This window comes from Strix uralensis, chromosome 1 (assembly GCF_047716275.1).
Source record: "Strix uralensis isolate ZFMK-TIS-50842 chromosome 1, bStrUra1, whole genome shotgun sequence".
Taxonomy (NCBI): Eukaryota; Metazoa; Chordata; class Aves; order Strigiformes; family Strigidae; genus Strix; species Strix uralensis.
Window position 1 is genome coordinate 20,869,041 of NC_133972.1, and position 25,950 is coordinate 20,894,990.

Sequence of the window (25,950 nt, forward strand, 5' to 3'; positions counted from 1 at the left end):
GGAAAAGAGGTGATAAATTAGCTGACAGGAACACATAAAACTGGAATAGTCTTTACTTTCACTTCACAGAAATGTTTGTTAAAGAAAATTATTACCATTGCTTAGAAGGCTGATTATGCCTTAATGACTTCTCTCTACTACTAATGCTGGTGTGAAAAAAGTTTTAATGTATTAAGACCACAGAATATGTAAAACTGGTTCCACACAGAAGATAAAAATAATGTGATCTGTGTTTAAAGATCAGATTACTGGGAGCTAGTTTTATAATAAAAGTAATCAAGTGTGAATGAAATAACTTTACAAAGTCAACAAACCTGATGAAGACTGTTAACTTGCCATAGAGAATGACATATGATGATTATTTTCTGGATGGGCTATTAAATACAGTATTTTTATTACTTAGTGCTAGAGATATGGAAACACAGGGACACTTTCACTGTCCAGTAACACACTGCACTGGCAATGCCTTACTCATAAGTGATGGTAGGATGCATGGCATAATTGATTCTTTGTATTTTGCAATGTTGCTTTCTGAGTAGTTCATTAGAGAAAACAATGACTTAAAGCCTTCTCTTCAAACATGTTTAAAGGCCTATGTTTAAAATATGAAAAGAGGGACAATCTAGTAGTAGTATCACCTGAAGATAGCTGCAGTAGCTTGCAGTGGAATAGGTTGATGTAAATTAATTTCAAAACAGCTGTGATCAGGACTTTGGAGAATGTCACTGTTCTGCAGCAAACATTGCCAACAACATAGTACACAGCTGAGCTGCATCTCTTTCTCATAGCACTCCAAGGACCACCACTATCAAGCAAACAAATCCATATACTTATTGTGTTCTGAAAGCACATGTTTATAAACAGCACATCAACTCCCAGTGGAGAGCACAGGCTTTTCACCTTTATGTCAGAGTTGTTCTACTTTGAAAAGAAATATTCTACTCCAGGCCTCATAATGGGTGTACCAAATTTGCAGCAACACAGGCTATTCTCTCCTTACAAACTAAATGAGTAGAACAGTTATTAAAAATAAGGATGCATCCCCAAGTAGGAGAGCTGCAGTTTCCTCAGCAGTTTCAGAAGCACTGGCAAAGCAACACGTGATGTTCTGCAGAAATGTACCATGCTGTCTAGCTACGGTAAAGCACGGCAGCCCCAGTGAATCATGTGAAAACACTCATTCCTACCAGCTCAAGAACTGATACAGCATCCTTTGTTCCTAAGGAAGAGGAAAGACAAAAGCTACTATATTCCAGATACACCCTGACAGAAAGTATAAGATACAGCATGGGTTTTATATTTGATTCAAAGCAAGTGAAATTTTTCAGTTAGAATGAAAGGTTAGGAGTGAATGTGTCAGCAATGTGCAGACTTATGACCCATGACAGCTTCAGTTATTTGGGGTATCTGCTATGAAACTGAAGAAGAAAATCAGAAATTAGAACAATGTCTTCATGTTAAATTACTGTAACACTGGGGCAATGTCTGACATTGCATTAAATATAAATGTACCTACACCCTAAATGAAAATAAGTACAAGTAAACTAATACTTCGGTTCTCATTTGCAAATTGTGACCAAAATGTAAACTATAAGATCTGATGAAATGGAAACCACTGCTTTAAAAGTCAATGTATATATTTTTCATTCTTATTCTTCAGATAAAATCTACCCTATTAATCAGTAATCTGTAAATACAGGACACAAAATTAAGGTTTCTTGCACAAAAACAACAATTAAGAATGGCATCATACATTTTAAAAGCTTTTATAACATTTCCTAACAGCATGAGTGAAAACTTGCCTAGTAAATTAGCATCTATTGAATTTCTACACAGAAATAAAAGGATTTTTACAATGTTCATTCTAAAACCTGAAACTCAATAACTTACATAGCCTTGAGAATTGATGGCTTTTGATGCCAAAATATTTCATTAGCCATCAATGCTGATAGTAACTGAATAAGAGTCAGAAAAGGTCTATTTGCCCTTAGGTACAATACACTACTTACTGAAAGGTAACAAGACTTCCTGCTCTTGATTTTGATGTTATAGATTTGTTAAGATTTACTTGTCATCTGATACCATCAGAAGTTACTAAAATTAAAAGCAAAATTCACTTCTTTCATATCTTGATTTTCTTGACAGAGAATGAGGACTGAAGTGTTAAGAGTGGTAGACTATTTTACATAGAAAGAAATTGTAGAAAGAATACACAGAGCAATAGTATCAGAATCAATATTAAGAGTACTAATTATTCCTACTTCTGCAACAATACTAATAATGGTTCCCTATGAATTGGTTTTTAAATACTATTGTTTCGTAAAGGCATTCCATGTGCTGAGAGCACTGTTCTTAGTGGGACAGGATTTCACCAGGACTTATTTAAATAATTATTGGTGCAAATGACCAGACAAGAAGGCCATATAATAGTGATATTTTTACTCTTTTGAGGCAATGAGGCTTACATGATCAAAGTCTTTGTGTCCCCACATTTCTATCTTACTCTTTTAATACCAGTATTACCTTCTAACTGAAGGAACTACTAGAATTTGCTGAACTATGTCTCTTAGCTTGTTCAGATGCCTAGGACTAGGTAGAATGACTGAACGCTCATCTAGAAATCAACCTGCATCAACATAAGTAGTATCTGCTTCTTCCAGTGGAACCAATAGCAAATTCCATTTCCTTGCTCCAATAGGCACAGGTACCCATCCTCAAGATAACAATGGATATCCTTGATAATTTGCTATGATTCCCCACAGGAAGAAAAAAGTGAAGACCACACTAAGACAACTGTCACACTGAAAGAACTGAAATGTTCAAAGTAAATTGCAAACTTTCATTAAACTAAAAAAGACACTGAATAAGGCACAAATATACAACACTGAATATAATATTTAAACCACAGTAGAGCAGGATTTTGTGATTCAAAAAACATTTTACAACTCAGAAGGACAACTATTTAAAAAAAAGAATCTTTCCTGTTCGGACTCCAAACTTTTTAATTTCATACTGCAGTTCTACTGAGGGTATCTACACTGACTTATCTGGTTAAAGACTAACAGAATTTTTACTTTAAGTAAAAAATTAGCCTCTTTGAATTCTTGTATATCTCTGGATAAATTTCAGAAAGTATCCACTGAACATCCATTTTAGCAAGCATTTACAATTTTTATGCACCTGGAATCCTAAAAGAAGTCACAGCAACAGAATAATGCACATTCATTGATAATTAAGTGAATAGTACACATCACAAAGTGAAAAATTTAAGGAAGAAGGGGGGAAAGAGAGGCAGGAATAGTAATACATAAATCTACACCCTGGAAATGATCCAAGTTGAGAAGTTCTCCAGATGTCAGTCTGTAAACAGTGCTTCATAAAATGAATTTCCCCATTAATTGTTGGCAGGAATAACATCTAGAATATGCTATTACATTTGACCTACTCTTTCTCCCTTTTCTGTGTAGCTAAATTCTTGTCTGACATCACAGATCTTTTATCAGTTGTAATAAAACCAAGAAAGCAAGGTTTGGTCAGCAAAACTGTTTGATAGGGTACAACACGTATAAAATTACACTCAAGCTAATTGTGAACTTTGTTCACCAAAGGAAATGAGAATTCTCTTGTTTATTTTCACTACATCTGTTTTTGTAACACATTTGGTTCTTAAGTTGGAAAAAGACACCCACACCCAAAGGAAACATAAACATACAATACATATTGAACAAAAATTAAGTACTGACAGTTTTCCTACAGGTTCCTATCACCATGTTTTTACACTTCTTAACATGGCTCTAAAAGTTGAAAAACAGGAAAACAAAAGTAGTATACATCTAAAAAATGAAAAGGCACTTCAAGAGAAAGACTATTTGGGTTTCCTCTTTCTCTTCCACTCAATCACAATCTAAACTATGCATAAAGTTTCCATTTTCCTCTGAAATTAACTCAAACAAGAGTCTACAGATAGAAGGAAAAAAAGCTTCCTGAGCAGTCTTTGGCAGCAGGAGAGTCAAAATGTGAACAGGAAGCTCTCTAAATAGAGGGTTTTGTCATCCATGTGCAGATTGATTATACAATGGAGATAATCTAAACAGCAAAATTATTTCACAGAGACTCCAAAACTATACGCAAAACCATATGCAGTTGGTTTTTTTGTGCTGTCCATAATTTTTAGGGAAGTGCATACTAAAAATGCAGCCTAAGGCATTAGAGATTATTCTCTCTAATAATCAATTACTTCTACTGATTCTGCTAGCTACATTTATTCAAGGCCTGTACATTTTATTAGGATCTGCCCATCAGAAAGTAGCTTGCCTGCTGAAGTAAATACTGTATGCAGGCTTTATAGATAGACAGCTCTATTGTTGGTTACTAGAAGAAAGATAAAACAGTAAGATCTATAGAAGAAAACAATACATATTTGAGTGTATAATGAGGTCCAGGGAACATTTATTCACATACTGGGTCTGGATTAGAGTCTGTCATTTGAATAGACACATTCCAGGAATGCAAACATATTTCCATTGCAGAGTGCAATGAGAAAAGGAAAAGAGAAAGCGAGGGAAAAGAGAAAGCGAGGGAAAAGAGAAAGCGAGGGAAAAGAGAAAGCGAGGGAAAAGAGAAAGCGAGGGAAAAGAGAAAGCGAGGGAAAAGAGAAAGCGAGGGAAAAGAGAAAGCGAGGGAAAAGAGAAAGCGAGGGAAAAGAGAAAGCGAGGGAAAAGAGAAAGCGAGGGAAAAGAGAAAGCGAGGGAAAAGAGAAAGCGAGGGAAAAGAGAAAGCGAGGGAAAAGAGAAAGCGAGGGAAAAGAGAAAGCGAGGGAAAAGAGAAAGCGAGGGAAAAGAGAAAGCGAGGGAAAAGAGAAAGCGAGGGAAAAGAGAAAGCGAGGGAAAAGAGAAAGCGAGGGAAAAGAAAAAGCGAGGGAAAAGAAAAAGCGAAGGAAAAGAAAAAGCGAAGGAAAAGAAAAAGCGAAGGAAAAGAAAAAGCGAAGGAAAAGAAAAAGCGAAGGAAAAGAAAAAGCGAAGGAAAAGAAAAAAATAAAATAAGGAATATTTTTTTCTAAGTGGGTATTTAATAATGAACACAGCTCCAATTCACAGTAGAAAACAGTTCTGGTTTAGTTCAGATATTCACTAGCAAAATGTAGAGTTGTTAATTAATCAGTGATAGCTTTCAGAACATAGCACTTAGGTCTAAGAGTGTGGCTACAGCTGTGCCATCACAAAATTCCATTGGTTTATGCCTGATTTGACAGAAACAAATTTTATGAAATGATGAAAAATATTTCTGTACTACATTGCATTAGAATAATAAAGTAATGAAAAAATCATACCAACTGAACATGCATTCCAAGGTCACTGAACATCACCAAAACATGTTTTCAATGGAGTACACAGAGACATTATCAGACTGTTGTTCTGCTTTACCCTTGTTTTACTGAAATGTTGCTTAACAAAACTTCCAATTCATAAATTTCATAGCTTGTCTTATAATAAGTTGCCACTATTTGCACTGAGAGCTAGGCAGAGGTAATTTGTACCAATTGTGTGGCTTCTGTTTGAGCTTGTAGCAGATTCAAATATTCTGAACATGCCTGAATTCATAAAATCTTAAGAAGTTTAGTGTACTTTGGCAGTATAACCTCTTTATGGGAGTAACTATGCTGTTTAAACTGTCAAATTGTCTTAGCCATTCTTCCAGGATGAGGTTCTGTGCACATGGTATGCAAGTCATACAAATGGCATTGGGAAACACATTGCTAAGAACAGATCTAACAGCTGTTTTCATTAAAGAAGCATTATTGGACATTCAGCCAAGAACACAATCAAAATCAACATTCAGTAGTACCCTAACACAGGACTGAGAATGCAATAACATTAAACTATATAATGCCATTCAGTATCTACCAAAGTCATTCGTTACTCACTATGAACAAAGGATGAATGATGACAGTTGTGCTTCAACCACATAAACGTACTGTTCCATCCAACAACCTATTCAACCTGATGAGCACAGACTGGCTGAAAAACAGGCTCTGTGTTCAGGAGTGTGTTGGGAGAGGTAATTGTTACTGAGTTTTGTAGTGCTTGGAGGACTTCCATCTGCTTTTTTGTAACAGCCTAAAAAAAAAATCAGCTTATAACAAGAACTTTTCAAGGGAATATCAACTCTTGACAAACACCATAACAATAAAAATCATTGTATTTTTCAGAGTACACTGCCTCACATAACACCTGGTGGTTTTTATTGACTGGGTCTCACATCATCTTCCCCAGAGTCAGTGTACCACTAAGCATAGCTTTCATTTAGTGTAACTAGAAAAGGTTTTCTTTCAAGATGCTTAAATACAGCAGTAGCAGAAGTTACAGAATATACTGTCACCAACGTATTTTCAAAATAACATTCTTCATTCAGTAACAAACTCAATTTCATGCTACCCTTTTGGGGAGCAAGAAGAATATGCAAGGGTTTTGTCATTATTAGTTTTGTTTTACATAAATTAATTCTGTGCACATAAATATACATATATGTGTATTAGGATATATGTATATGAAATATATAAAGAATTTTAACCCAAGTATTTTGTTTTCAGTAAGACATTCTTCCAGCTCTGTAGAGCTTGTATTTATTGCATTGTTTCAGTAATGCAGTGGTAAGAGGGCTACTAGATCTTTAGACTTTTTTACTGATTTACATGAAAAACTTAAATAGGTAATGCTCCCATTGATAAACACTTTCCTAATTATTTTTTCCAAAAGTGTATTCAAATTAATTTCTAGAGTCAGTTCTGGTTTCTATCTGCCAACACACCCCAAGAGAACACCTAAAAGTCAATGTTCAGAGCAGCTGGGATCTCTGGAGCATGGTTCTCAAAAAACCATTCACAATACTGTCTTTACGTAGTCTCTAACCTTTCTTCAGAGTACATTAAAAACAGACAGAATAAAATTGACTATTGTAACCTTGATACCAAACCCTCCTGGTGTTCATCATTTTATAAAGTTTAGAGAAATGTTTTGCTCCTATTCCCATTTAAAACATTTGTATTTCCTGGAGCACATATATGAAGCATTCCTCAAGCTGAAAATGCAAGCATGTAGACACATATATAGACACTATATATCTGTAAGTATATGTATACACACACAAATTTTGGACTTACTAGTGAAGAAAGAGCAAGTCCTCATTGCTTGCAGCCAGAAGTTGAAGAAACAACAAATGTTTGTGGCATGGTTTGCAGTTTTGTACCCTATGAGTTACAAGCTCTGTCACACAACCATACTGCAAGACTTTCAAGGTGAGTATACTTTGACTGGTTCAGTGGAACAGACAACTATTTACCTTCAAGAAGACTGAGGCATATTGACCTAAGCAAAACACTGTTTACAAGCTCTTAATAACAAGAGGAAACTCAGTAATGCAGGTTAGTGAAGATGGGATTTCTGTCCCAGCTGCGAATGTGACATAAAAGATAATGCAATTTGCTGCATGAAGCCTTGTTATCCGGGGTCTTTTGGATGTTGAGACAGCCTGATGAACAGTAGTCAGACAGAAACAGTTAATGAGGGGCTTATTCCTAATCCAGATCAGAAACTGGGTGAAATCACAGAAAAAGCATTTGAGATGTACACTAATGTATGATTTTGGGCAAGAGAATACAAGAACAAAAACTACTGACCTCAGAGGCAGTATCAGATACACTGTGGATAACAGAAGACAGTGGACTAATAGCTGGGATTCAAACGTAGGCACTGAAGGATATATGTTGCTCAAAAAGGCAAAATTAAAGTGGTAGAGTAATACTTCATAGCACTATTGGGATGGGCTACTGAAAGAGCAGGATATAGAATTGGTCAGTCTGGAAAAGGATCATAAAGTAGTTTAGTAAACAGAATGTCAAATTTTAGTCACAGAATACCAAAATCAGATTTCAATAGCAATTGCGGTTGCTTTAATATTATCAGAATAATTATTATTATCAGAAATGGTGTTGTCGTGGAAACAAAAGAAGATACAAACCCCACAGAATGATCAAAGAAAAAAGCTCCAGTGTGAAGACCAGGAAAAAGGTGAATGAAATTCTGAAATCCACCTGACAGCGTTCCAAATAAGGATAAAGAAAGCAATGATACTATTGAATAAGGCACTGGTAAGACATCTGGAATGCTGTGTTCAATTCCTGTTACTATGTTCATGACAGATTAAATAAACCTGGAAAAATTTAGCTGAAGGTTATTAAGATCATACAAGAATCATTTACTGTATTGACACATGAGCAGATGACCGGTCTTGCTTAGCTAAGGGACTAAAAATGGAACAGACTGATCTTTACCAATAATGCAATTAGGCCAGAAATCCTTAGTGTCTGGCAAAAACAAAAGACACTCTTAGAACAAGAAGGAATTGATCATAAATTAATTTTGACTTGAAATTAGGTTTCTGACTACCAAGAGAGCAAGGGCTTTGAACAATCCCTGAACAGGAACTGTGGAGGTAAACAATTGTATTTAGAATAAGGTAATTCAGTCCCATTCGTAACACAGAGATGGAGTTTCTGAACCACAAATTTCTTTTCTTCCTTTCCCCCTTCCCTCCCCCCCCTCCAAACAGAAGATAGAGGGAATACAGGACAAAACAGATATAGAATTATCTATTAGTATTCTGAAATGATCATATTATTTGTTATCTAATTACAAGTAGTTATCTAATCATTAGGACATTAACGAATTACTAGTCTCTATTTATATAACAATATTTTCACAGCATTCAAAGTGAATATGAGACACCACAAAAAATAGGCTACCTGGCTATTTTAAACAGCTGCAGGAAGTAAACCATTAGTTCACAACTGAAAATAAAAAATGTAAAGATTCTGGGACCAAAGTATCATTAAAAATATTTTATTAAAAAACCAGCAGCGATATGTAAACACTTAAAAACTAGTTCTGACAATTCTGGTTCCTAAAAGTATTTGGCAAGCAAACTTACTAAATTTACATTTGGAGAGACACTGGACTATAAAATATAAAATGCCAAGTGCTGAAATTTAATACTAGTAATCAGACATTGTATTTTTAAGAGGGTAATGAACTAGCCCCTGTTGTTCTGTATGTCCAGTTACTACTTGAAAATAAGCAACTCAAGTGATGAAATAAACATGGATACAAGCATCCGCTTTTAATGTTACTGAAATAAACCCAATAAACAACTATCTGGTGCCTTTCCAAGATAAACAGCATATAGATCCTTTGGGCACTAGCAGTCTAGGAAGTCAAAGTATTCACATGAGAGAAAGAGAATTCTCTTTTTTATAACGCAGAGATTTCCTTCCACACTTGAAATGCAACCTCTGCTAAAAATACTTGCTTTCCTGTTAATGTTATCAAACATAGCACATTGTTTTCATGTATTGCAAATTTCTACTTTCTCAATTATACCCAAATATCAGATTTGTCCGTAACACGTAAAACCTGACTAACACTGTATTTGTTTAGTCTAAAAAAATGTCACTTTTATTTAATGAACAACTATGATTTTTATTAATTTTACTAGGAACTAAGAACAAATCAAATTATAATAACCTATCTTTTCTCCAGTACTGCAATAAGAAACATACATTACTTATATTTGCTTTAGTCCCAGTAGTATTTAATACTTCATTTACTATATACTCCCCATACCAAATATATCCAAGTATTATCTTGTGTTAGTTCAATCTTTTACATCATTAAAATCTCTGAGATTGATTTTAGTGGGAATCAAAAAAAGGCAACTTTGGCTCCATTTAGTATCATAATGCCATTCAATTAATCCAGTTTATATGGAGAAACTGAGCACAGAACTGTACATAATACTTTAAAATTACATCTTATCCCGTGGACAGAATTTTTTTCTGTGTTTAGAAGAACTTCCTATTCAGCAAATTTTACTCTACAAACTGCACAGAATTTCATTATTTCACTAGTACCACACCTATATCTGTGTAAATCATGCAATTTTACTAACATCAATAGCATTCAAATATTATGAAAATGATACATCCAAAAGATAGAAGTGATGTGCCATTACTGGGATTACTTTGGACCTTCTTGTTTAAGAATAAAGGACTTAATTCATAGAAGCAAACATTTTGAATAGTATCTTCTGCAAGTATTTTCAGAAGTAGCCAGGAGATTGGGGTGCATCACGTGATAAACCTTAAAGAGAACCGACTATACAGAACTGCCTAGTACCTTTCTACCAAACACAAGGTATCTGAAGATATGAGGAAACATACTCCCAAAAGTCTCTAATAACTTGGGAGAACCTTGGCAATGAACTTTTCAGAGATGAGGGAGAGACTCAATTTGGCTACTGTCATCAAATGAATCACATCCACTAGAAGATAATGGATATTTAGGGAGAACTATGTTCAAATCCAACCTGCTTTTTTTGGTAAAAAGCAAGGTCTGTTTTTACAATAAAATGCTATGTCTGAAACAGAAGTGGCTTTTTATATGGGAAGGCACAGGATTAACTGTTCTGTTTCGCTTTATTTAAAAGCTGACATGGCTGCTGCTGTCCAAGATGATAAAGTGACAGAGCAAGTACAATACAGAGATGCTCTCAGTCAGCTACTTTTATGTCTTATGCTTATTTAATTCTCTCAATCAGCTGTCTAGTTTTTAAGGTTCATCTTGTAGCCTGACTGGGACAAGGGGTTACTCATTTAAAAAGAAAATTATTTTTGCAACTGTGACTGGGTAGCCTGAATGTGCTAAAGTACAAAGTGAAAGTTGTATGACAAGGGTAGCCCCTACCTCCCTTCACCTCCAAACCGTATTTTTCTTGGTTTTGTACAGCATTAGTACATGCTAAAGAAAGCCTATGTCAAATTAAACATGAATCTTATAACACATAGCTAAAATAAAACATAATTTAGAAATGTTTACTTCATCTGCACAGAAACTATACAAAGCAATCTAAAGTCTAAAGGATCAAGTATGTTATTCAAAGCACAACCAAAAGTATTAGACAAATAACCTGAAATTGGAGAGAAGAATGAATTGAAATGACAGAATTTTACAGACTCCCTTGCACAATCACATCAATCAGGAAAAAGAGAGGAAACAAGCATAAAGCTGCTTTTTACTGAGTTGTATAATATTGTTCCATGCCTACACACCTCTTCTTTAAAAGTAAAAATATTTGTTTCTCCTCTAGTGATAAAACTGAATCTTAAGTTGCAGCTTTGCAACTATTTTAAGGCAGTCACGTAAACCTTCAATAAAATAAGAAGCTCATTCTGTCATCCTATTTTTTGGTTCCCATTAGCTCCTCTGCAGCACAAAGGTACACCTGAAGTTGTGTAATACATCAGATGTAGAAACTCATCTAGGTGAAAACACAACAGTAAAATGAACAAAGCCTAATCATGAAATAATTTGTTGCAAGGGACCTATGGAGGTTGCTTAATCCAACCTCCTAATCAGTGCAGGTCCAGCTAGATCAGGTCGCTCTGGGACTCATCAAGAGGAGTTCCAAGTGTCTCCAAAAGAGAGATTCCACCACCTCTCTGGGCAACCTGTTCCAGTATTTGACACACAAAAAGAGATTTTACCATGTTATATGTCACACAAATTCCCAGTGTTCTGACTTCCCTCCACTTCCTTTCCTACTATCATCAGGCACCTTCAAGAAGTTTAAGGCCCCATTTAAGCCTTCCTTTAACAAGCCCTCCATTCTTACACATGAAAACAGGTAAAAAATAACTCCAATAATACAACACAAGTCTATACTGAGGAGGAGGCACCCCATTCCACATAAGTGCAGGACTTAAGTATTTCTGCAATAACTACAACACTGTGTATATTATATGGCATGTCTAAAGAGCAACAGAGTTTTCCCACACTTTGCTTTTGTGCTGGTGAGAAAGCTGGTGATGCAGGACTTGGTGAAAGAAATGTCTTTCAGTGGATGTGGTAGCCAAAAAAAGCTCTTAGGCATGCAGCAAGAAGAGGGCAGGCCTGACCAAAGGGTCTTTTGAGAGTATTTCATAACATCAAAATGAAATAATGATGTGAAGTAATGGAAGTGTCAAAAAGTGGATTTTTTTTTCTCATTTATCTTAGGGAGCAAAATCACAGGTTTGTCGTGTGCCACTGCATTCCGACCTTCTTTAAGTGTAATCAAAATCTCTCCTCAATAATCTTATCTAACATATACATGCTTCATAACACAGCACCTTATGCACATGAAAAAACAGCAACATCACTAAGTCTCAGTTTCAATGTTCTCCCTATGATCCACAATAGAAATCATAAATGAGATCTTATGCATAGGAACCTGTCACTTAAAGACAAATTTTGTCACACAATTTGAATTTAGTATTTATCCTATAGAATTTCTGAAGACTTTCTATATTTGGTTAACAAAACATCTGATCCTCTACTTGCTCAAATATGACATTTTCCCTACAGTGTAGCATGGAAAGATCAACTGACCCTTAATTGTGAGGATAAACATTTTAGACTTCCTAAATAGTACAACTTTTTTCTCATTTATAGTGATATTAATCTTTACAGTTTTTTCCCAAGGAGAATTCAGTGACATTTAAGTGACAGATTTATCAATATAGAAGCTTTTCAGCAATAAGCTAGGCTTGTTTACGAAAGCTATAAACAATCCAGTTAGTAATTAGAGCTTCAAACTATAATAAAGAACTTCCCAAGGTCTAAAACATGTTTTTGTAGTCTGTAACTACTCTGAATAATATTATACACATGTGTGGTGGGTTGACCCTGGCTGGACAGCAGGTGTCCACCAAAGCCACTCTATCACTCCCCCTCCTCAGCTGGACAGAAGAGAGAAAATATAATGAAAGGTTTGTGGGTTGAGATAAGGACAGGGAGAGATCACTCACCAATTACCGTCATGTGCAAAACAGACTGGACTTAGGGAAATTAATTTAATTTATTGCCAATCAAATCAGAGTAGGATAATGAGAAATAAAACCAAATCTCAAAACACCTTCCTCCCCACCCCTCACTTCTTCCTGGGCTCAACTTCACTCCTGATTTTCTCTACCTTCTCCCCCTCTAGTGGCGCAGGGAGACAGGCAATGATGGTTGTGGCGAGTTCATTACAAGTCTCTGCTGCTCCTTCCTTCTCACACTCTTTCCCTGCTCCAGCGTGGGGTCCCTCCCACAGGAGACAGTCCTCCATGAACTGCTCCAACGTGAGTCCTTCCCACAAGCTGCAGTTCTTCACCAACTGCTCCATCTTTGTTCCCTCCCACAGGGTGCAGCCCTTCAGGAGCAGACTGCTCCAGCGTGGGTCCCCCATGGGGTCACAAGTCCTGCCAGCAAACCTGCTCCAGTGTGGGCTCCTCTCTCCATCGGGCCACAGGTCCTGCCAGGAGCCTGCTCCGGCACAGGCTCTCCACAGGGTCACAGCCTCCTTCGGGTGCATCCCCCTGCTCCAGCGTGGGGTCCTCCACAGGCTGCAGGTGGAGATCTGCTCCCCTGTTAACCTCCATGGGTGCAGGGCACAGCTGCCTCACCATGGTCTGCACCACGGGCTGCAGGGGAATCTCTGCTCCAGCTCCTGCAGCACCTCCTCCCCTTCCTTCTACACTGACCTTGGTGTCTGCAGTGGCACTGGCTCTATAAGACACGGGGAAGCTTCCAGCAGGCTCTCCCTGAAGCCATCACTGTAACACCCCTGCTACCAAAACCTTGCCATGTAAACCCAATACAGAACTAGTATGTTACAGAACGAGACAAAAAGAACATGCTAGAATCCCTAATTCTAGGCTACAAACACTAATTGGTTTGGAAGGGCAAGTTAAACATTATTTGAAATTGGCTTTTACTTTCTAAAACCAGTCTCAAGTTAGGTTTTGGCAAATGTGGGTATGCTTTAAATTATTTGGTGGACTTTTCCCTACTGATTAAAATAACACCATGGCTGCTGCTCCTCCTATACTTCAGCAATGTCACTCCTCCTTTACCAGTTCTCTTTAAATTCCACCTTTTCTTTCTTTAAACCTTCTAGTGACAGCACTATCATGTATGCTTTTCCTCTCTACTTGTATATCACTTGAAAAAACCTAAGTCCAAATACCTGTATCTGAATGGCAAGCCAAAGATCATCTAACTGTAGTTTGATGTCACCAAAGCTTTGATCTTTTATATTAACTTCTTTTGACAGTGTGTTTTAAGAGTTTAATAACAGTATGAGCAATTTCTTAGTGCCCACAATGTGCACAATATTTAAAGTTATTGTAAATATTTTAGAGTCAAATTGACTACAAACACTATCAAATATCATCCTCTTTATATCTTTCGATAGCAGAAATATTTCATATGAAAAATCAGTTACATCTTTTTGACTGATTTTTTTTTTTGTTTGTTCTCTCTTGATATCAAGTTTTACTGTGACAGCACCAAAATTCATCCCGACCTCAGTAAGATCCAAATTCCTTCATTAAAAGAAATAACTTGATGGGAGGCAATTTTTATAAAAAAAACCACCCAACCAAAAAACCCACAAACCACATACCCCACAAAAAAGCCCAGTATGTAAACATCATGCTATTTAATTTCCTTGCATTAAAAGTCTGTGTTCTTATAAAGAAATTGTTGTATAACCAAGCTCACTGAACGTCTGTGGCATTCTCATTCTTTTGCCTACTCAAAATGACCGAAACACACTGTAAGTTGTCTTGGCTACCCTCCAAAAAATAAGCTTAATGACTTCATACACAGATTGACCAAAGGCCAAGGATACTTTTCATTGGTAAAAAAGTGTTCTCTGTCCATTTGCTTTAATTTGGTCATGTCTACAATACCAAGTAAAGCAGAGTATTAGCCTGCCTTGAGTGAAAGAGTTTACACATTGAGGATTCAGCATCCACTCTGATCATGTTTAAAAGGTTTTTAACTCTGACCTGTTCCAAAACTGCACATTTTGTTCATGATTTCATATTCTACAAACAGTTCCCTACAGGTCAATGTAGTTTCCTCCTCACATAAAATTTATGAAATCAGACCAGTATCTAGAATACATCACATCCCTCAACATACTATGAGCACATGACAATACATTATAGGATTTTAAAGACTTGAGAAAGCTTATTTTAATTGAGCAGTCATTTCAACACATGCTCATGAAGTTGTCTTCTATGTATAACTAACCACCATTTCACAGATGGACTCAGGAATAACTTTAAATATAAGATAAAGTGATTAAATTATTATTATGAAGTATTACAACATTTACATTAAGACACTAGCTATTCTTCTTGCACATATAGAAAAATAATTTGTTAGAAATACTAAACAAGAAACTCCCTTGACTGAGTATAGACCTTCCCTTTCCAAATGACCCAGAACTAAAAGAGAAATTGGAAAAGACATTGTCTAGATAATGATTTGCCTAAATAGAGTTACTGAAATCCAGATTTAGTTTCCGTTATGTAGTCAAATAGCCTGCAGGTATAATATCTTCAACTGGCACCAGGCTTAATGCTTTTTTATCGATCTGCCCGTAGCTTAAGTGCACACATAAGGATATGGATTGTTAAACAATTCTTGTTATCTATCGCTGATTATAGAAATATAATACATCTTGCAGCAGCATCTGCACTTTCTCTAACATGAAATGCTACTTACAGCAGACTGTTCATTTTATCCCGTGAACTCTCTAACACTTGCGGTATTTTCTGTGCAGCAGCTGAATGACTAAATTTGTTAAGCACCAATTACACAAGAGGCTCTCTCTCTTACAGCCTATGGTGTAAGCAATAAAGTATCATCAGATTCTTTGTATTTGAGCTGCATCAAATGTAAAGTACAACTATAATTGTAATTAACAAGGTACATTCAAATTCTTTGTATTTCTTGACTTCCCCAGAGAATCCTTAGATTATCCTCATTTGAAGATTTCAACAACAACAAAAAAAATTATAGGGGAAATATAATATTTCAAGTTTACATTTTGTGGCAGTTGCTAAAGTCAGCCTTTCAAAAGGGTTTGGTACAGCTTTCAATACTATGTGCTGAGTGTTTCCCACTTGGTGCTCAGTAGGAATTAATAGAAATTAATCAATGTAAATTTCATATTTTCTTTACACTTTTATCTCTGCACTTGTCATGAAGACAAGAGGATAGCACTGCCATCATTGCACCAAAGTTACAGGAAAAAAAAGGAGGCTTTTACAGTCCTCTTAATTTTTTTTTTTCCTCCCAGAACATAATTGGGTATTTGTGTTTTCCTTTTTACTAACACCAAATCAGCAATGAGCTAAAAAACATCTGTAGCTTCATTTTTGTCCAAACACTGAAGGAAGACCCACCTGAAGTGAATTCAAACTCTGAAGGTACTTTTAAAAGAACTCTGCTTCAGAGTTAGCTCTCATGCATTCTGCTAAGTCAGAAGGTTACCAACCACTACATGAATACGAGTAAAACAGTAACATACAGTACTGTCAAGTAAACAGGAGAAATTCTGACTAAATTAAGCCAATGGCAAGACTCCCAGTGACTTCAATGGGGCCAGGATTTCACCCTTATCTTGTTGATCAAAACAATTATTTCACTGTTCAGAAGGACCAGACTGCTGTGCCTGCCAAGAATTTCTTAATGCAACCTACCATGGTGAGTCTTAATTGTATATATCTCTATAACTATTCCTTTTTCATTCTACCAAAGTAAACTGTTGACTTGCCAAAAATATTACAGAATAATCAAACAGCATGCACAACAAAGATCTTTCTTTCATCTTAGCAAAGTGCCAGACGTACCAAAGTTCTCCTTAGCATAATCTTACGACTGGTCTGCAAATGAATAATTATCACTCTCTCAACACCCATTACCAACCACTGATATTCATACCTGCTGAAGTGGCATACTTGCACTAAAAACGAATGGTTTGAACCAAGAAATGAAGTCCTTTCTTGGCTTGGCAATGTTGTGTTGCAGAAAGCTTCCTATTGACAGGCTAAGAGAACTGGGATTGTTCAGCCTAGAGAAGGCAAGGCTCTGGGGAGACCTTATAGAGGCCTTCCAGTACCTTAAAGGGGGCCTACAGGAAAGCTGGGGAGGGACTCTTTATCAGGGAGTGTAGGGATAGGATGAGGGGTAACAGTTTTAAACTGAAAGAGGGTAGATTTAGATTAGACATAAGGAAGAAATTCTTTACTGTGAGGGTGGTGAGACCCTGGAACAGGTTGCCCAGAGAAGCTGTGGCTGCCCCTTCCCTGGCAGTGTTCAAGGCCAGGTTGGACAGGGCTTTGAGCAACCTGGTCTAGTGGAAGGTGTCCCTGCCCATGGCAGGGGGGGTGGAACTAGGTGATCTTTAAGGTCCCTTCCAACCCAAACCATTCTGTGATGCTACGAATCTATGATTTTTCAGTGAATCACAAAGTACACACTTGAAGAAATATCTTCTACATAGCATGGACCCAAATTCAGAGTAGATTAACCATGAATAGTATAACTGAACACTTCTTATGTTTCTTCACAGGGTTTATAATATGCACTGTAACTACACTAACCAAAATGATCTCATGTGTATGCAATTCAATAGCCAGAGAGAATCAAGATATCAACATGAGAATCAATTTTACACTAAACTAGAACAAAACTCTGTGTTTAATGTGCTGCAAAGATGACCAAAAATAATGGTTCTTTTTTGACATAGATACCAGTACTTTTCATTTGGAAATATTTGAGAAATCTGTTGCAAGATTGTACAACAAGCACCTTTCCCTTGATAACAAATGAAATAATCAAGCAAAACTGGTTAATTTGTTGTCCTCAGACTGGGAAAGTATTGCAAAGTATTAATTCTGCCAATACAGTGCCTTTGTAGGGAAACATGGCAGTTGTTTACCATCACAGGCATCATAAGAAACTGTGTTACTTTCAGAAGGACTTTTAGGATAGAACCACAGGAGCACAGGAAAATCCTATCCAGAACATGCGATATGGCCCTTGCTAGATCTTAACCTCTTTAATTACCTCATCGTATCTGGCTGGATTTTGCTTTACATTACTCCATAGAATTTCCTTTTTCTCAACAATTTATGATAGAATGTAATCAGACCCAGGATATATAACATAATTTATTCCACTAACTTTAATCTCCTGCATAACTCCTGTCACATTATTGCCTGCTTTATCAATGACCTGATTCAAATGAGAATGTCAGTTTATAACTTCATTTAAGTATCCCTGAACAGCAACCTAATACCCCTAATGACTGCTCTGGTTACAAGAAACCCTCTCCATTTTAGAGAAGATAAAAACCAAGAATAACTAATTCATATCTATTTAAATAGATTTTAAGATTGGAAGGAAACAGTCTGATCATTTAGACATACTGTACTCTGAAATGTCCTCCACAAATTCCTATATGTAATTCTAGCATCCATTTATTTCTAAGCTGCTTTCAAGAATGTCACCAGCAATTATTTTTACTTTAAAAACCCTCAGTTTTGACTGAAAAGTTTATTTGAAAAAAGTGTTAGAAGAAACACACGCTTATCAGCAGTCTGATACAGTTTTAAGATAATCGTGAAAAATTTCTCAGTGCCGTTATAAAATTTAATATAGTTCAGCACCCCATAACTTACATTAAAAAAGATTGTTCATAATATTTATTACCCTCTAGTTGCACTATTTCTGTTCAGCCATCCATTCGAATTGAGGCATCCTTCATCATCCATGTAACCCAGACCTTCTCTTTGATCTCTAATGGTAAATTTAAAGGCTGAGTAAATGTTCTTTGAAACACAGTGTGGCACAGCTGCTTACTGTTACATAGAAGACAGTAGGTCATTAAAATTGAAACTCGATTAATACAGTGGAACATCCCTCTAATCATCCCAACTTTGAAGTAATACCCCTTTCGGTGATATCTCTAATTTACAGTTAACTAGTATTCTTCAAGTGGAATAACAGTCAAGCTTTGGTTAGGGTCAGAATTAATAAAGCACATCTTTCATCAAAAGACTGGCAATGCACCCTGCTCTGGTATTTGCACTTATAATACACAGCAAACACCCAACAGATATGTGGCATACCATGTTAATCCCACGAAACTCATCAAGTCTGCAGTTTTTACCAGTTTCCTTAAGATTTTTATAATCCTACAAGAAAGTACTTCAGCATTATTTAGTTAACTACACTTTTTTTTTTATTAGTGCTTTATCGATATTCCAATTAGCAGAGGACGAGCTAAATCTTTGCCTCAAAGTGTAACTGAATCAAAACAAAACCTTAGGGATTCAAGTTTATGTAGCTTTTCACTTTCACTTGCCCTCTTAACACTGCCGTTTGTGGTTCAGTCAGTGACACAATTAGAAAAAAAAAGAACTATTTTAAAGAATTTTCAAATCTGCCAGTGTCATGAAGCACCTCGTGTTTGATTTCATTACATTTCCCAGCTCAATTACCAGATCACAGTATTAGAGATGGGTGAATCTGAATAAACACAGGGGCAAGGGAAACATGAATTTAGGGACCTTCAGTTACCACACAAACACTAGTTGAACCATCTATACCAGCTTCATGAGCAGACTAACAGCTGACTGCTCACAAAAAGAGGACCAGTCATAAACATGACCAGCCTTCCAAAATGCTCTCATTCTTTAAAAATTAAGAAAAAAAAAAAAACCTGCAAGTTCAATACTGATGATGCACAACTTTGTAATAATGTCAGGCATTCGGATTCATGATAATGTCACCCTTTTTCTCCCTAAAAAAAAGCCATCAAGACCATGGTGAGGGGCAATTCACAATGTAGCTACTGAGGAGCTTTACCTCAGCCAGGTCTGCATCCTATCTGTGCTCGAGGTGATCACTCAAAAAAACAAAATGGGAAGCTGAGAGAGATTCTACACCGCACTGACTGCCATCCAGAACCTAAGACACTACCTTAAAACACCACTATTTTAATCTTAGTCTGATAGGCAAGGGTATGAGCTATGCTTGCTGAGGCACAGGCTGTGCCCCATGCTCTCTAAAACCCAGCCTGTCCAATCACATCTACCTCCAAGTCTGGTGATCCAACCACCCAGAGGGAGTGAAAACCACCCTGCGTCGCCAGATGGATCTGGCTGTGTAATATGTTCCCTGAAGTTCAAGAGCTCTCTCAAATTAGTGTAGGTAACCTCAGGGAATTATTCTTTAATTGTAGCGTAGTTTTCCATTGTAGCAAAAAAAGAAATCATTTATTAGGACAGACATCCCTGGCTCTCTGGAACACACAACCCAAGAAAATTTTAGCTAAACTTATAAGACGACTGTAACTTTAAGCTTTGTTATCATATGCATTTTAAGAATAATCTTCTAGTACAGAATTTGTCATGCTTAGACTAAGACCCAAGGCAATTTCAGCTTCAAATGTTAAAGCCACTCTTACCTACTAAATTTATAAGACCTTTAAAACTATTTTTTTTTTGTTTCAAAAAAGCATTGGGAACTTTTCTGTATGCAACTCAAAACCAGCTGTACTTTGCAAGTAAAAACTTTCCAAGTGCCTGGCTCTCTGCAGATTTTTGGCAAATCTACTTGAAAAATTGAAAAGAGGGGGTCTGAGCCAAAGCTTACTGAAGTTTATGGAAAAACTCCCATAGATTTCATCAGGATTTGGATTAGGCTCTAAAAAATCTGAAGTAATTGAAAAATCAGTTCTGCATGTACAAAATATGAAATTTTCTCTAAGTTTAGATTTATTAGACTCCTTTATGGTAATGTAGAAGAGCAAATACATTATAAGTGGTGTTAGTGATGTACATACAGTTTTGCACTGTTAACTCACCAGAGTTCCACACTCGTACATGTTACTTACACTGCCTCTATAATAAAAATTATTAAATCAACCCCACATACACAAACACCTTTACTTCATTTTAAAAAGACCTGAATATTGAGAAAAAGCATTAACACCATCATAGTTCAAGCAATTTTATTTTTTTTAAATTAAGGACAAAACAAAATACGGAGTAAGAGTTTCCCTTCAAAAGCCATAAGCCAAATTCAGTGATAACACACACACAAAAAAAAAATCATGCAAATAACTATCTCATTCTGGATATAGTTGCTCAGAACAATTTAGAATAATGTAACACTAGCTATTTCAGCAAAGATTCATCTAATTTATGGCAGCGTAACAGAAGAGTCATGTTTACTCAACCTAAATGTGCCAGAAAACAAAGAAAAGTAGCAAATGTAAAACAAATGGGTTGTGGTACCTGAAATAATGGCCACATCATCTCCTGGTGTGTAAACAGTTGCATCTCTGCTGATTAAGGATGCCACTTCCAGTCAGAAGAAACTGAATAAGCCATTAACGTTGACATTTCTGGCTTGAGATATATATCGCATTAAAAGAAATACTTGCAATCAATTTAAGAGAAACATTGCACACATATAAAAAGGAAAAAAGGAAAGGTTCCCAAAGAACCTGTTTTCAGCATTTTAAAAGAGGAAGGGTGACCTGGAAATTATTTTCCACGCCACCTTCATCCCTCTGTAATCTCTCTCCCTCAATACCTTTTTGAGCATGGATATTCTCTGCCATGGTTATACTTAGGAAAAGTAGACAATCACTGTAATTTTGTGGTGGTCTTGTCTAGATAGGGACAGGAAAGGAAAAGTAATATCATCTAAACTGCAGAGCTAACTATGCTCTTCGAATGCTTACAGCTCATGCACAAATACCAATGCACTCCACCATATAGGCTGTTCTTTAAATATCACAGGAAACAAAAAATTAAAGGAAGCAAGGGAAACCTGTTAAGGGGAAATCCAAGGTATGACTAGACATACAAGACTGACCCCCCATTAATAGCATACCTTAAACAAAAGGATTATGGTATATTATTAAAGTTTGGCTTTATTTAAAAATAGCACCCTCAGCAAGTTTGCCAACACCACCAAGCTCTGTGGTGCTGCCAACACGCTGGAGGGAAGGGATGTGCCATCCAGAGGGACATGGGCAGGCTTGAGAGGTGGGCCCATGCAAACCTCATGAAGTTCAACAAGTGCAAGGTCCTGCACATGGGTCGAGGTAATCCCAAGCACAAATACAGGCTGGGCAATGAGTGGGTTGACAGCAGCCCTGAGGAGAAGGACTGGTTGACATGAAGTTCAGCATGACCAGGTAATGTGCACTTGCAGCCCAGAAAGCCAATCATATCCTGGGCTGCCTCAAAAGCAGCATGATGAGAAGGTCAAGGGAGGGGATTCTGCCCCTGTACTCCGCTCTCATGAGACCCCACCTGGAGTGCTGTGTCCAGCTCCGGGTCCCCCAACATAAGAAGGACATGGACCTGTTGGAGTGAGTCCAGAGGAGGCCACAAAGATGATGAAGGGACTGGAACACCTCCCTTATGAGGACAGGCTGAGAGAGTTGGGGTTGTTCAGCCTGGAGAAGACAAGGCTCCAGGGAGACCTTATAGTGGCCTTCCAGTGCCTAAAGGGGGCTACAGGGGAGATGGGGAGGGACTCTCTATCAGGAGGTGTAGGGATAGGACAGGGGGTAATGGCTTTAAACTGAAAGAGGGTAGATTTAGATTAGATAGAGGAAGAAATTCTTCATGTGAGAGTGCGAGGCACTGGAACAGGTTGCCCAGAGAGGTTGTGGATGCCCCCTCCTTGGAAGTGTTCAAGGCCAGGTTGGACGGGGCTTTGAGCAACCTGGTCTAGTGGAAGGTGTCCCTGCCCATGGCAGGGGGGTTGGAACTAGATGATCTTTAAGGTCCCTTCCAACCCAAACCATTCTATGGTTCTATGATTACATCATTTGTTACAGCCTCTAAAAATAACTATCTAGGTTTCACTTTTTTACTTGCTACTATTGAGTTTTCTGAAATGCAAGGTCAGAGGCAATACACTTTCTCCTCTAGAACACTTTATCCATGGTTTTGAACAATTAGCTTAGTGCAGATTTTAGTTTGTTTCTGCTTGTGGTCTCTCAACGACTCAAACAATATAGAAAATACAGCCCAATGACAAGCACAATCATTAGGGGAAATTCTTTCAACTGACAATTATTTTCACCAAAAGCTTACCTCAACATTATGAATCATTTGTGACCACTTATACTTAAGTAGGACATATTAAAATTTAATGGATTTCAAAGCAAAGAGCCAGCAATAGGATTGTGCACACCAAGGTACTAATGTGTTGATCCTAACTGTACTTAGATGAGGCAAGTCGGAACTGCAATGCTGCCAACTTAATTTCATAGTACAACAAATGAATGAATCCCAAATCTCAAGTGGGATTTCTTTTTTATTCATTATGCATGACATTTTCCTCTTTAAATTATTCATTTTTTAAAAAATGTTATTGCTTTAGCCTTCTTAACCTTTGTACTCCTTCCCTCTGTGGTTTTTGCCAGCTGTAATATCAATTGAGGAGGAGAGATTTTCTAAACAACATAATAAAAACCTTTTCACAACCCTGCACACAAATGTGTCTTATTACACTTCCATCTTATTTTGCTCCTCTTCGTAATACTGGAATCTTGGAATGTCCTGAAAAAAAATCTATGTACTTTCTATCAGTGCCTTTGTTTCAATAAAAAAAAAAAAAACAACACCTAATTCCAGTGCTTTACCATTGTTTATGTAATCCCTGAAAATTAACCCCTTGGAGAACTAACATTTGAGTCCAGCAGGGTAATGAAATTTGACTGAATTCATTAAAATTAAAGACCACCTCAGACATTCTTCCTCATTCTCTTCCCATGTCTGATATTCAGACTTCCATTTTAAAATGCATTCACCTGAACCATGCATAATGATACAACAAAAGGCCGCCAGGCAAGCTGGCTCACCGCACTCTATTACCCTGTAACTTGTGTTTTAACAGTAAAACACCTAAAAACAACTGTACATAGGAGCTACGACACAAGACTGCAAGGCATATTTGAATTCTATTTATACACAGGTGTTACTGGCTCATGGTAGGACCTTGGGAAAGTCACTTAATTTCTGTATAGTTCAATTTTCCTTTCCTCAAACATAAATTACCAAAGTTAATAAAACTATAGAAATATAAGTTTTAAAGAGTAAAGAATGGAAAATAAGTTTTAAAGAGTAAATAAAGGAAAGAAGTTACAAAGAGTAAAGATTCACAACAGAGAGCCAAACAATCAATGTTTCTGGCTCCACCAAGCTGTTCTTAAGCTTAAGCTTGAGCAACCACAAAATCTTGTCGATGTAAGCGCTCCCAAAATTCTCCCTAATGATTTGCTACTCCCTTTCCTTTTCACTCAATCAGCTTTATGGGGCAAGGGACATATTTTAGTCTCAAAAATAGAACACAAATAGTTTAAAATGTTTGATATATTAATATTTGCTTATTTCTAGGCTTTTGTATTAAGATAGAACTGTTCATCATGAACAGTCAATAAATTTTTGCAAAAAAATTTTAACCGTGGAGAACTAGAAATCACATTAAAGTTGCAGCAGTGTATCATGTTCCATCATATACCATATCATGTCTCATTACTACCTGGCATGACACAATGCGACAGAAGTGCATGACAATGCTGAGGCCTGTAAGAGTTATGACAACATCTTTGTTCTTATTATCATTCTCACATAACTATCATCTGCAATTAGATGGAGAGAAGAGTTATGTTTAAACTGGCACAACAGCTCAGCTGTGCAGAGCTGCACAAATTGGATACAGAAATACACAATGATCACCCTGTTTATGGATTTAGTCTCCGTTATGCCTTTGTCAAACCTTGCTAAAGTCTCATTGCCTGAGAGATCCACACTACTGCCACAGGATTTTCTCTGCAGTTACAGTTTTGGGCCACCCAGATTGACAGCTGACCAGGAAAAGGGTCTTCCTACCCTTTTATTGCTACCTCTTACTGTCAGAGTCATTTACTCCCTCGGGTGGCTAGCGATAGAGTTACTTGCTCCGAGCATCACAGTGAAGGAGCTGTGCATATAGTTGCATGGACATCAAAGGGCACAGTATGGAGAAGGAAGCCACTGAAGCGTAATGTAGAGAGGAGAAATGCAAAAAATAAGTGAAGAAAAACAGAGAAAACCAAACAAATCAGAGCCATACTGGTAGACTTACTAGGAGGAAGAACTACAAAAAGAAGATTAAAAGTACACATTTTACCAAATGTTTGTTTGCCTTAAGGCAGTATGAAAAGTATGTGTGATTTGAAAAAACTGATACAGTGACGATGGATCTGTTTTGGTTTCAATGCGAGTAGTACCCAGATAATGGTTTTTCTGTGCCAAGTTGTATACGGGAACCCCAGCTTCCTACAGGCAAGAGAGAAAAAACCATGTACTTGTTTAAATGCAAACATGCATTAACCTTCAAATCTGATATATATGTCTATAAGTTTTGAGCACTTGAGAAAATTAAGGTTAATGAATGTGGTGCTTTAGTGATATATAGCCATACTTCATATACATACACATATATATATATAAAAACCAAATTTAGCCAGCACATGTAAGAAAAATCTTTTCTATTTAAGTGCAGAGTTCAGGTTTTCTTATATCATCTCATGCAGTAAAAAATACTTTTTCACTCTTAGTAAACAACCTGCTTCCTGGGGGAATCAGTCTTTCAAGGTACTTTACTGATCAACTTGTATGATTTTTAAGAGGCTAGAAAAGATGAGTTAGAGTTTTCATTGCAACAGTTAAAGTGGGTTCATGTCAATTATATTTTTAAGGGCCTGAGCCAATAAATCCATAGGAATGAATTGGCATGCAGTGTTTTATGTGTGCTTTAAAAGCCCCTATGTTTAAGAAAAAAGTCCCCAGCAAACTGACTTTCAATGAAATAGGGACCTTTATTAACATTTAGATTCCTGAGATCGCAGATACTCACCCATTACCTCTAGACACTTTTGTAAATGCTACTGTCTCATAAAATAGTGGAAACAGGTAACACACACTATGAAAAAGATGGGTAA

At 36.9% G+C, this 25,950-nt stretch overlaps 1 protein-coding gene across 5 annotated transcripts in view; it reads right to left on the reverse strand.

Moving 5' to 3' along the window:
• Positions 1 to 25,950, reverse strand: part of BBS9 (Bardet-Biedl syndrome 9) — a 321,079-nt gene that overhangs the window by 121,666 nt on the left and 173,463 nt on the right. The window lies entirely within an intron of this gene.